The sequence below is a fragment of the Anolis carolinensis genome, chromosome 3 (assembly GCF_035594765.1).
Source record: "Anolis carolinensis isolate JA03-04 chromosome 3, rAnoCar3.1.pri, whole genome shotgun sequence".
NCBI lineage: Eukaryota > Metazoa > Chordata > Lepidosauria > Squamata > Dactyloidae > Anolis > Anolis carolinensis.
This window is the reverse complement of record NC_085843.1, coordinates 153,785,803-153,799,826: the sequence shown is the minus strand read 5'-3', so window position 1 is coordinate 153,799,826 and position 14,024 is coordinate 153,785,803. Positions and strand designations below refer to the sequence as shown.

Here is a 14,024-nt window from a genome sequence, read left to right as displayed (position 1 = left end):
CTAGTAAGTGAATGACTGCTTTACTTTGATTTCATGCTGTGTAATGGAATAACCTTTATCCTCATCCTTTTGATATAGGTCTCTGTTTAAAAATTTAATTTGGCAAGGATTAAATGTTGGTAGCTGGTGTACTGTAAGTGAAACTGCTGAGACACAAATTAACATTTCATTGCTAAGAGTCATCCATTTGTTATTTGTAGTTCTGGCCAAATTTGGGTGTTTGAACTTTAAAGGCTTTGTTTGCATGGTCTACAGCACATCAGGAAATGACAAAAACAGCTAAATCCTTTTTAAATAACATGGGCTTGAAATTGCCAGCCTACTCCTCAGCTAATTTGAAGCTTTAGTAGTGAGGGTGGGCTAAAGTCTTCAACTATCCGCTCTGCTAATTTCCACAGAAGTAAATTTGCAAATGTCTGTAAGGAAAGAAAGAAGAAACGATATGGATATCTTTTTAATAAAAGAAATCGCACACAGTGTCATTTCAACATAAGCAATGCAAAGGCGGTTGATTTGAGAGGTTTTCCTTTTCCCACCCATAAAAATGCTAAATTGGTTTGCCTTTCATTTCTTAGCAATTTTTTAGCAAAATCCATAGGTTACTGCAAAACCAACAAAGGTAACGAAAAAAACATTGGTATGAAGAAGGTGAGAAAAAGGTTAGATTCACTCTCTGGGTGGATACAATCATACAATCCAGTTTCTGAATCCAGATTATCTGCTTTGAAATGGATTATATCAGTGTACTCTACCATATCATCCAGTTTAAAACACTGGATTCAGACACTGGATTATATGGCAGTGTAGATGGGGCCTCTGTGTGTGTCTGACTCTGTCAGCAGTATTCCACTTTATGAGATTTTAGGATCAGAAACCTGAGAAGAGGGCTTTAGGTTATCATAGGGATAGGGCAGACAAAGGCTGGCAGATAGATATAACTGATTTTGGGGCCAACTAATTATGAAATGTAAATTGATTTACAATATGGGCAAAACAAGGCAAACCAGTTTACATGTCAACTTACAGCCAAGATGATAGAAAGTATCTGACTTGGCCACGGTGGTATTTGCTTTGGTTACATCCCGTGTGGACTACTGCAATGTTCTCTATGTGGGACTGCCCTTGAAAAGTGTCTGGAAATTACAATTTATCCAGAGAATGGCAGCCAGGCTCCTTTCTGGAGTGGACTCCAGGGACCATACTACTCCTCTGTTGAGACAGCTCTTTTGGCTGTTGATTTACTTCTGGGCCCAATTCAAGGTACTGGTGTTAACCTTTAAAGTCCTATATGGCTTTGGTCCAGGTTACTTGAAACAATGGGTCTGGCACTATAGACAGGCAGATCACTTAGATCCAGTCGGGAGACTCTCCTTTCCAATCAGCCAAGGGACAACCTATGTCTAAAAATCTCTAGAGATGGTACATTCTCCTGAGGCAGCTCCTGAATTATGAAATGAGCTGCTAGAAGAAATTAGAGCAGCCCCCTTCTTGATGTCCTTCAGAAAAGGAGTGAAGACCTTCCTGCTTAACAAAACTTTTAATTGATTTTATTGAGTCCTGCTATTATGATTATCTGGGAATTTTAGAGGTATTCTATTGAATCCACTTTTACTATATTGATAGTTCTACAATTTTAAGGCTTTTCTCCTTTTCTGTCTTATTTATATATGATTGATGTTACTTTTATGTCTATTTATATGATTGATGTTAGGATGTGGTTTGAATGATTTTGTAAGCTGGCTTCGGTCCATTGGAGAATGGTGGGGTAGAAATGTCCTAAATAAATAAATACATTTTCAGTGGCTGAGTAGGAGGAGGAAAATTATGCCCAATAGCTAGAATGGTCGCTACCATTTCTTCTAGAATGCATTTCCCATGTGGTCTTCTTTATAACACAAATAATACATGGAGAGGTTTTCTAGGCCATCTACTGCTCCTCACAAAGCTCAGAATGGGGATCACAGTCTCCTGCTCCGAGGCCCTACATAGCTTCTTTGCAAAATAGAAAGGCTTATCTGTCAAGATGTTGGATTGTCATCTCCCAACCAAATAACATTAAATGCCCATTACACTCAAGAGCAATAAACCATCATTTCTTTTTCCAATCATTTGTTGGCATTTGGTACACCCCCACTGCATGAGTGTGACATACAAATAAAGAAACACTAGTATATTGAACCAACAATCCTCAGTTCCAGATGGGAATGAGTGTAGAAGTGAATGCTTAAAATTTAAAGCCAGTTTACATATAAAAATCAAACTATTTTTCCCTCCAAGGTAGCTTGTCCTGAGATTTGATTTTCTGCCTGGGGATCCAGTGAACCACAGCAATTCTGTGAGACTTCTGCTGTTCCTGAGACCTGGAAAAACTAGTTGCTTTTTTAGACCACAAATCCCACAGTCTTCCAGGCAGCATGACTGCTATCCATAATTACTGGGGAAAACTCTGAATTCTACTTCAACAAAGTAACTTTTCTAAGGTCTAGTTGTTAGCACTTCCTGCCTAATTTCCCCACTCCTAGCCTTACCTTTTTATATTCATGTTAACGAAAATATAAAGCACACTGAATTTCATTTTACAGCATTGCTGCAAGTCTTGAATCTGATGAGGCATAATTCTCTACTCGAGGTATATCAGATGCTGATCTGATGACATGCAAAATGTTTTCATTTTGCTAAGACCATGTTTATTTTTGGATTAGATGCTCCATGGCAAGGTACATCATCCACATTATTACAGCTGAAAAATAAATGCAGTGATTCCTCATGTCTTGAAACATCACTTAATTCCCTCTGACTGACAAACACAAACAGGTAATGTGTAATCGCATTATGCAGACACAACAGTTTTACCACACAATCAACTTTCAGAGGACAGATTTATATGTAATACAATATAAATATAGCTATCTGAGTGCAGATCACCAGTCAGTTATTAGGTGAAGTTCTTATTTTGTGTGCATGTATCTGTATGAGAGATAACTTTGGCCATCATTAATGGCCTCTACCTCTTCCCTCTGCCTCCCAGGATGGATATTGTACAGCTCTCCAGATGATGGACTGCAACTGTCTCCCAGTATTCATCAGCACTGGATATTCTGGATACGTCTGTTCAGATCTACAGTCTACACAACTGAATTCAACTGTGATCAGCACAACTAAGTGGACAGACTGGCATCAAGTCCTTTTTCTGTGAATGATTTAGTATGTCTAGACCTTGGACAACATTTTGAATAATGGTATCCAAGTAACAGTCAAACTCTACTTACCATAATTTTTCTATGAGCCATTTCTGAGCTGCAATAAGATGTTCAAGTTTATCAAAATCTTATTGGATGAAGTTAATCCCAGCAGCGTTCTGCAAAGCATATTAATTTGGGATTGGCCTTGGAGATTACTTATCCTTCTGTAACTTTTCTGTCCCATTTGCCCATTTTGAAATTCAACTGTGATTATTATATAGGTTTCCAATTTTTGGTTAACTGTGTTGCATGATTTCAAATATAGAACACGTGTGTAAAACCCACACTACATTAATTCTTAATTGTTATTCCCCTTGTTTTTCTGCTCTAAAGAAATTCATTTATATTTGATGGCATAAGACAGGATTTCTTTATTATAATTGTATTTTTTATTGTATAATTTCAATTTGAAGGGTTTCTTGTTGCTGAAAATGGCATATACATGACACAGTTCAAGTGGCTCAATGATATTTCTGCTTCCACATGAAACACCTGACAAAATTTGAAAGTCTCCTTTTATGAAATGAAATGAAAACAAATAAAGAGAATTTTACCATTTATAACATGGCAGAGGATTCTAATTCTTATTCAGGAGAAACCAGCATCTCTGTTCTGTACTCCTACCTTTGACACTGCATTTTGGGTTTCTACATGAAATGATAAAACATTTCCTTCTTGTCTTGAATCCTAGCTATGTGATACAAGATGTCCTATTTAAAAAACAGAGCAGAGGCTATATCAAGAGAAAGATGAGATTGACAGCACTACTGCCTGTCACCCCTCCAGGCAAACATCATGCTCCTTTTTTATTAATGCATGTCATGGACATGCTAAAAGGCATTGCCAGACCCAGGATCAGAGTATTTAAGAGTACCTACGGGGCTGGAAAGTCTTCTTGCACAGAAATTGGCTGCTTAGATGCACACTGTCTATCTTTCCCAACTCCCTCTTGCCTCTTCCATGTCTTATGTATTCTGAGCATAACCGATACTTTGTTAGTAGCATTTAATGCACATTTCTTTAGTATTTGTTCTGTCTTGGGTCTTGCTCTCAATGTTTTATGCTAAATGCGTAATGTCATTATTTCAATTAGTGTCTCATGTGATACTGCTGAACTCTGATGTTTTTCTAGAATCTTTTCTTCCCATACAGGTTAAATATCCAGAAGTCTTAAGTGCTCCAAATTCCAAAACCTCCAAAGCTATACCATGTACCCATGAAAGACATGTGCATCTGGAGAGAGATTTGAGGATCTCTGGCAGGAATCCATGCCTTTCACAGTATCAGAGATACTTGTGTCTCTCTTCTCTGAAATCTTCTGGGGAGACCCTCCTCTCGCTTCCGCCTTCCTCACAGTTACGTTTGGTGGGGACGAGAGAGAGGGCCTTCTCGGCCGTGGCCCCCCGGCTCTGGAACTCCCTTCCGAGGGAGATTAGGTTGGCGCCTTCCCTACCATCCTTTAAGAAACAATTGAAAACCTGGATGTTTGGGCTGGCCTTTGGAGAGACAGCCATTGGATGACCAGCCTCATTATAATTATAATTCTATTCTGAATGTTATTAGGTTCCTTTCACTGGGATATTTTAATCTAATGATTTTATCTTATATTGCTACTATAGTCCCCCCACCTTTGAAGTTGACTGAATTGCATTGTTGGTTGTTTGATATTATTACTATTGATATTATTACTGTTGTTTAAATCTTTGTTTTAACTTGTTTTATCATCTTCTTGTGTTTTAAACTGTGTGTATTGTTAATGTATTTGCGCTGTTACTTTTGTAACATTGTGAGTCGCCCCGAGTCCCCATGGGGAGATGGTGGCGGGGTATAAATAAAGTATTATTATTATTATTCAGCTGAATGAATGAGCAGGAGTACTGGAGCTCCCACAGGAGTGTTGGGTGGCCCACAGCCCAGTTAACACCACTGTCACTATTGGGGTTTGCTGTGATTAACAGGTTTCTATCAGCAAAAAGGTATTGACTATGTTTAGTTCCTTGACTATATCGATGGTTTGATCATATATAATCTGGAACCCACTTTTTCAGAAATGTCATTTTTTTTGAAGTTTTGAACATTATGGAAAAATTGTTTAAAATTGCACAACAAAGGGACTGAGGTTATATAGCTGTAATATCATGCATCTTCATTAGAAGGAAAACTACTTCTTCTTGGTGCAAGTCGCTCCTGACATGAAAAAAAATTGAAGGAAAACTGGATTAATGGAAAATAACTACCGTGTTTCCCCGAAAATAAGACAGTGTCTTATATTAGTTTTTGCTCCCAAAGATGCACTAGGTCTTATTTTCAGGGGATGTCTTTTTTCTCCATGAAGAAGAATTCACATTTATTAGTGAACAAAAACTGAACATTTTATATATACTGTACAGTAGTTGTCATCACAAACCAGCATGACCAGACAAACTGTGAATCCTATCAAGAATTTCTTGTTACTACCAATATTTCCATGTACAACACTCTATGGTACGTACATTTACTGATCCTGCATGCTCTGGTGTTCTGTTCGTTGGGCATGCTTCCAAACAAAAACTTTGCTAGGTCTTACTTTTGGGGGAGGCCTTATATTTAGCAATTCAGCAAAACCTCTACTAGGTCTTATTTTCTGGGGATGTCTTATTTTAGGGGAAACAGGGTAGTTACTTCAAAGTTCTGCCTCTGAAGTTCCAGACACCATATTTTTTTCAGCTTCTTTAGCTCCCTATATGTGTTTATGTGAACGATTTTCTGGCACTCACAAGGCCAATTATGCTGCTAAGGTACTCAGTTACTCTCCAACCACTGTCAGAGTAACATTTTATCAAGGACAGGATCTCATAGGTCATATAGAATTGATTTCTATATGATGATATCTGATCTGTGTTGTTCTGATAGTGTTCATGCACCCTGTGGATTCTCAGTCATGCCATTCCCATTAATGAGTGGAAAGATCTGATTTCTCCTTACAGATCATCTTCCCAAGGGGAGGGTCTATCACAGTCCTGTCCAGAATACATGAGGTCAGAAGGAGGGGGAAGACCACAATGCAATCGCTTTATAAGGCAAATCACTTGAAGGCACATATACGCCCATCATCAACATTATTATGTGTGTATAAAAATGCTTAGATAGTCTATATGTGCCTGCAAATCACCTGTCAACTTATGAGTGAGCTCATGAATGACATAGGGTTTTCATAGGAAATATATTCAGAAATAGTTTTGCCAGTTCATTCCTCTGAAATATAAGCTACAGCACCTGGTATTATCCACGGACAGTCTCTCATACAAGTACCATAGCTGACCCTGCTGAACTTCCAGGATCATATGGGACTTGGTCCTTTAGGAGATTGAGGTTACATGTCCATAAATCAATGACTGAAAAACTCGGAGGATGTTGTGGACTTCATAACTGTAGCTGAGGCATTGATTTTTAAAATATCTTTCAGAATACTCCCAGAGCTTAGAAGAACCATGCTGACTGGTGATTCTAATAGCAGTGCTACAAAAAAGTAATTTTTCCAAGCTACGAGGTACATGTGATATATGTTACTACTCTCACCTTATGTTAAAATATTCTCACTTTCATCATTTCTTCCAAAATTTGATTTTTCTCTGAATGCTTTTGGAAGACGAATGCCCCGAATAATTTGTGTATCATGGTAATGAAAGCTACCGTAAAGGGTTTTTTTTACTTATTCTAGTGCAGAGGGAAACCAAGTACTCTGAAAACAAACTCCCCCCTTCTACTTTAACAGTGTTATTGAAATACAGCAAAGTAACATTTTACAAACTGCCTTCAAAGTACATCCCAGTATGGTTGGATGTTGTAAGCACTAGGCTCATATACTGAGCAATAAGCTCCATGCCCAATTTCTAGGGGAAAAATGAAAGGATATTATAATTGATATTTGAGGACACATTTTTTCCCTATTGATAAAATAAATAACAAGAAGAAAAGGTGGTGTATTCAGCCCTGTCATTAGATAGCTAAATAAGAAATTAGCCTGATTCATCTACAGATAAACTTCAGTCATCCTCCTTCCTGATATTACATATACAGAAGAGAATTTGCTTTCTTCATTTCACTTAGCACTATATTTCATATGGAGGAGTATTTTAAAATTGTAGACTTTGTTTAGATGTAATCATTACTTCCTTCAGATTGATGAATTTTGTTCTGTTTTAGTTTTTAGACATTTTCATATTGAGGTGGATAACTGAGGCCCTACATTTCTTTATATGATGTCCCATTCACAAATGGAAGGCAGTAGGATCATTATCCACAATTGAAGTGCTACAGCAGAGCCACAAACTCCTTAGTGGAATTTGCAAAAGCTGCAGAAAAGTCTACTACAAACACATGAAAGAACCTTCAGAAGCTACCTGAAGAAGTGATTTTGATCCAGAAACAAGGGTTACAAAATACCCGGGAATCCCTGTTGTTCTACATTCCTTTATGTTTTACATTCCTTTTGTGCATCTCCAAAATATTAACTTACATGGGACTATGATGAATTTATCTAAAGTGTGAATCACAATATACAGTTGTTTATTCCTTTGACCATGCATTTCTAAGACTTTTATCTACGTGGGACAATACTGGAATTTAAAGTGTTGTACTCAGTTATTGAACATACTTATCTGTTACTGAAAAAACATACAAACATGAATATAATGTTTGATGTAATGCTGTAAACAGTTTGTATTTGTGCATTACTCATGCGCCTGTAAGGATTATAATTTGTCTGTTACCATTGTTCTATTCTGTATATTAGTTAGTAATAGAATTTCTAAATAAAACATATATGGAGGATCAGAGTTGTCCACTCCTACTTTAGACAGAGTATGGGCACATCTACGTTTACCAAAGGTTGGTGTGAGGTACAATCAGTCCTGTGGTGGCTAAATGGTACATGGGGACTGATCTGAATTAACCTAGGAGTAAAAACTCAATATATCTTTCTCCTGGATGAAATTAACTCAAGGGAGAAACTTGAATCCAGAGATAGGATTTGGGTTGTCCCTGAGTTAGGGACTAGGCAAAGGAACCGGCTGTGTTGACAGTCATCCCACACTTGAGTGCAGGTGACCCAGGGACATGGGATGTCTGTCCTTCTCCAGTCCTCTCATTAGAAGGCTGCCAGACTTCTGACTATAAGTTAGGTGGCCATTTCATGGCTGGGGACAACTGTGACATATGCTTGGTGCAACTGAGCAGGGGTTTTCTCTGCTGCCTTGGAGGCAGTTTAGGTAGTCCCCATTAGCCTGCATTCTTGGTCCATGTAGAAGAGCCCTATGATTGCATGGAATCAGCCTGAGGGAGATCACAGCCTTTCTCCTTCAAAGACAACCCAGAACATAAAGGGTTCAGCTGTTCCTAAATAAAATAAAGAACCAGACTACATAGGATACAATCACTTCGCGAAGTATCTGAGACTATTCACTGGCCTTTAAACTCTCAGAGACACACTTGCATACCTAGTCTGCCTAGTTTGCTATGTAGATGCTCAGTTAGTTTGGATCCATACAGGAGCATCCTGAAACAGAAGTCTTCCTATTGGATGATGACTCAAATCTGTTTGTTCCATGCCTTGACCAGTTTCTCATGGGTTCTTGGGCAGTTTCCGGTATTTCAAGTTGATACACTGAAGCAGCATTATGATTAAGCAGTTGCCAATATTAGTACAGTAGAGTCTCACTTATCCAAGCTAAAGGGGCCGGCAGAAGCTTGGATAAGCGAATATCTTGGATAATAAGGAGGGATTAAGGAAAAGCCTAGTAAACATCAAATTAAGTTATGATTTTACAAATTAAGCACCACAACATCATGTTATACAACAAATTTGACAGAAAAGGTATTTCAATACGCAGTAATGTTATGTTGTAATTACTGTATTTATTAATTTAGCACCAAAGTATCATGACATATTGAAAACATTGACTACAAAAAATGGCTTGGATAATCCAGAAACTTGGATAAGCGAAGCTTGGATAAGTGAGACTCTACTGTACCATTAATATATAACAATACTGAATATTTTGGAATCTTCCAGAGCTCACAAAGAAGCAACAATGGGATAATGCCTAAAATCACCCCATGGCTATCATCACATCAGTACAAAACCAATTGTGCAAGACTGAGGATTTAACATTGCATTTGCATTTTCTACTCTCTCTCTCTCTCTCTCTCTTTTTTTTTTACTAAAGAAAAATAACATTTCTGCTAGCATCACCGCATTTATTTCAATTTCCTTCTACACAGCCATCCTTTTTATTACAAGCTGCTTATGAAGCACAAGGGAATGCCAGGAAGCCTTTATTTGCATTTGAATATCATGTTGTCTTGACATGATGTGTAAATGCAAAATGTGTAAAGCATTAGAAATATCAAGCCAAATACTTCTTGCCTCCTGGGAACTCAGAAGGCAGCAAGACCCCTTCGATGAGTCTGTGCCCACATTTCCCTGGTTTAACATAATATTGGCTCTCTGAAGCTACATTGTCATGTGAGATGGAATAGAAAGCCTACAAATTCACATTTTCTCCACAGTAAGAAGAAATTAACTTGCCAGAGATGTGTTGTTATAACCCCAAGTGTGAGTGGAGAACAATATGGATTGAAGAAACCCCATTCTGAAATTTTAAAGGTTAACATGTAATTGATTACCACCACAGTAGCTTGGACTTGCATGATGTATTGACTTGGGCTTGATCCAGGCATTGTTTGAGCCTTCCTCAAGTCAATGAAAGTCTAACACCACCAGTTGGTGGTAAACTATGGGAGAAGTATTCCAGTCCTTTGGCTGATGGGGTCTAGCACCCACCTCACAGTCAGTGAATTAGATCCCCAAATAAATTCTATCCAGGCTATTCCAAATAAGTAATCTATTTCCCCATCGTTGGCTATTTGGATCCTTTGACTGGTGCACACTTGACTGGGAAATCAAAGCCAATGGAAGCCAGACTCCCAATGGTTATATAGTGAAGAAGCCAACAAAAATCCAAAAGCATATCCAGACTGTGGACCAGTGTGGCATATAATCATATGTGGCACAGGCTGAATTCATATTCCTTGGTTTGCCTTGAGACCGATTAGGAGCACCTCTGACTTGTGATTAACTTTCATTTTGTTCATTTTCATGCAGTCCCTTGAGATAATTGACGTGGGTGGGGGCAGTTATTTTGTGGATGCTTCAGTCTTTCTCAATGCCTTGGCATATGACCTGATTTACATATTTGACCCCCCTCCACACATAAATATCCTACACTTCTTTGAAGGCTGTGATGTAGTTTTTAATAATGCAAACATGTCAAAGTAATTCTTTAAAATTTATGTTTTTCAATTTGCTTAAACATCCTGAAGACATTAGAGCCCATCTAATCTTACAAGAAAAGTCAATCCTCATTAGTACTTGGAAGTGGGGACACCGAGGTATATCAGGAGGTTTAGGCCACATTTCATAAGAAGGCAATTTCAAAGCATCTCTGATTCTTTGCCCAGGAAAACTGCATGAAATCCACATAATTTTCATAAGGGTTTCAAGGATAACTTAAAGGCATAAACTTTATATTTAAGAACTCAAATATTTATATAAATGTTGAAATTTTATATAAAAAATAAATATCCATAACCAATCAGAAATGTAATGTTATGGAACTAGATAGGTAAAAGCATGTGAAATTGTCATTGTCGTCGTCGTCGTCGTCTCACTCGTTCAGTCGTTTTCGACTCTTCGTGACCTCATGGACCAGTCCGCGCCAGAGCTCCCTGTCGGCTGTCACCGTCCTCAGTTTCTTCAAGGTCGAGCCAGTCACTTCAAGGATACCGTCCATCCATCTCGCCCTTGGTCATCCTCTCTTCCTTTTTCCTTCCATTTTCCCCAGCATCGTGAACTTTTCCAAGCTTTCCAGCCTTCTCATGATGTGGCCAAAATACTTCAACTTTGCCTCTAATATCCTTCCCTCCAGTGAGCAGCTGGGCATTATTTCCTGGAGGATGGACTAGTTGGATCTTCTTGCGGTCCAAGGCATTCTCAGGATTTTCCTCCAGCACCAAAGTTCAAAAGCGTCTATCTTCTTTCACTCAGCCTTCCTTATGGTCCAGCTCTCGCATCCATAGGTTACTATGGGGAATACCATTGCTTTCACTATGTGGACCTTCGTTGCCAGTGTGATGTCTCTGCTTTTCAGTATTTTATCGAGGTTGGCCATTACTCTCCTCCCAAGAAGTAGATGTCTTCTGATTTCCTGGCTGCAGTCTGCATCTGCAAGTGAAATTGTCATAGAGTAGAAAAAGACAGACCCCTACCAAATGCCATAGTTGGGTCTCCATTCCCTGGACAACTGCTATTTTGAAACAGTCGAAGAGAACTAGGCGTATAAAATGCATTTGTTTATTTGAAAGCATGTGTAGTTTTATCCTCTGTATAAGGGGAGCCAGTGGGTCTGTTGCTGAAGGGACAGCAAATGCATTGCTCTTTCTGTGGCTTTCCCACTGTTGTATGAGAGCTATCCAGCTTCTGAACCTTATCTCCAACAGAGAGACAGCTGCCGGAGAGCTCCCATCCTATCTGGATCATTTGCAATTAGATTCTGCATTCCTGGATTCATTGAGTGTCCCATTTCAATAAACCTAGATATAAAATTAGGTGACTTCAGCTTAGTATTCCTTGTTTGATCAGCATTCCTTTTAACTGAAAATTGAGAAATCAAATCCAGTGATTTCTAAGTGAAGGAAGAAGAAAATTATCTTAGTATTTATTGCTATTTTAAGCCAGTTATTTTCTCGGTGTGTGTTCCCAGCCTTCTGGAGGCATTACTGAAATCTCTTTCTGAGGCTAGGATATTTCCTCATTATCCATGCTACCTATTCATACATCAGAAATATAAACAAAAAATTAAAGAGGAACTTCAGCCAATGCATTTGGGAATATCCACAAAGTACTCTTATCTACAATTCACCATTCATTTTAGTAACCCCAGACACCTGAAGGTACTCAAACAGAAATGTAGTAGATAATTAAGACCATGTGGTGCATGAGAAAATTGAGACATTTTACTTGAGAAGAGGTTACTAAAGGATATAATTGCTTGAAATAGGTTAGAAAGGGATATAATTGCAGTTACAGAAAATAAGCCAGGAAGTTGTAGGGTTTGTGTGTGTTTTGCTTTTCCAGTAAATCTGTTGAAAAACGATTTTAATTCAAGCTGCAGTGAAATTGTGAAGCAGTTTACATTCTCCTCATGATCATGGTGTTTTGTGGAGACAGTAGGGTTGTTTGTGGTAGAACTCAGAAAACTTTCTTAGAATTGCAATTACAATGCAACTTTGACACTGATGTTAAAGCCAAGTTTGGCTCTGGAATTAATGAATGGAAAATGCAGAGGAGGCTATTCTCTGAACTGCAGTTAATCTTTGACTCTGCTTTGAAGCCTTCCCTGGTTATGGAACTTTTAGCTTTCAAATGAACAACTTTGGAAACTGAGGGAGAACGATAGCACACAGGTGACACCAGGAAATGTTTTTACTCATGGAAAAGCACACAACCAGAAAATGAACATATTTGTGGAAAGGTGTTGCCAAAGGCCTGCAGATTTAAAAGGAAAAGTAACTTAATGTAGCTTGATTGTCCTCATCAGGAGAATATGGAGGGCTTAAAATCAAGCTACAGTTTTGTAAAGCAAAAGAACAACAATAGCTCTCTGATTTCCACACTTACAAAAGCTACATATTGATGGAAGAAAGTTCTAGAACTGCAGATGAAGAAACAGCTTATTCCAGAGACTGTGTCAATGGGAAAAGTTCTTAAAGTTGTTCTTATTGTACTGGTTATGAACAAAAAGAAGTTAACCTTTGAATTAGGGGGAAAAAACAAAATGCTTGTGAAGAAGAATCACTGTTACAGCACTTTATAGTTAAATTATGGACTTATACAGGAGTGGACTTTAAAGCTATTAGGTGCCACTATGGTGACTGTTTCAGGTCAAGTGATTTCCAGTTATAAAATAAATAAATAAATATTTTATAACCCGCCCTATAAGGCAGTTTCCAAACAAAAGTAGCAAATATTCAATGCCATAAAAATGAAGCGAACAAGACAAAGCAAACATTGATTCACCAAGAAAATATATAAGTCAATTCAATACCCTGTCTTGTGTTGCTGCGTCTATGTGGATTGAATGGTAAGAAATGAAAAAGAGGTTTTTGACAAAAATATCTTTTATTGCAAAGCTAGTGGATTGAATACATTTCTGGTTTGTCTTTTTTCTGCATAAACAGTAAGATCAGATAGTTTACCGACTCTGGATCATACGATGTATGAGAGAAGCAATTGCTTTCTAATTTCACATCACACACTTGCAAAGATTGCCCCTGAGCTTTATTGATAGTCATTGCAATCACAAGGCGTATTGGAAGTTGAAGGTGTGTGAACTCAGTCGGAATGAGTGGGATTCCCAAGGCAATCACCCCCAACTCCTGTGTGTATGTAGAGTTGGCCATGTTGGGTCTGTGTACCATATTTGGTCCAGATCTGTTGTCAGCTGGGTTTAGTGCACTCTGGATAAAGGTGAACTACAGTTCCCATAATCAAGGTTAATGCTCACAAACTACAGCAGTATGTTTAGTTGGTCATGGGGGTTCTCTGTGTCAAATTTGGTCCCGATCCATTGTGGGTGAGGGTCACAGTTCATCTGGATGCAGGTGAACTATAGGTCAATATAGCCCAAACTTTTCCAGTATTTTCTGTTGGTCATGGGGAGTCTGTGTGCCAAGTTTTGTCCT

The 14,024-nt window shown here is 38.3% G+C and overlaps 1 long non-coding RNA gene across 1 annotated transcript in view; it reads left to right on the top strand.

The window, feature by feature from the left end:
* Positions 1 to 8,112, top strand: part of LOC134297615 (uncharacterized) — a 52,442-nt gene extending 44,330 nt beyond the window's left edge. The window contains exons 2-3 of the long non-coding RNA XR_010004415.1: positions 3,029 to 6,771; positions 7,428 to 8,112. This is a non-coding gene — a long non-coding RNA (uncharacterized LOC134297615). The remainder of the gene's footprint in view (positions 1 to 3,028; positions 6,772 to 7,427) is intronic.
* Positions 8,113 to 14,024: the final 5,912 nt, after the last annotated feature.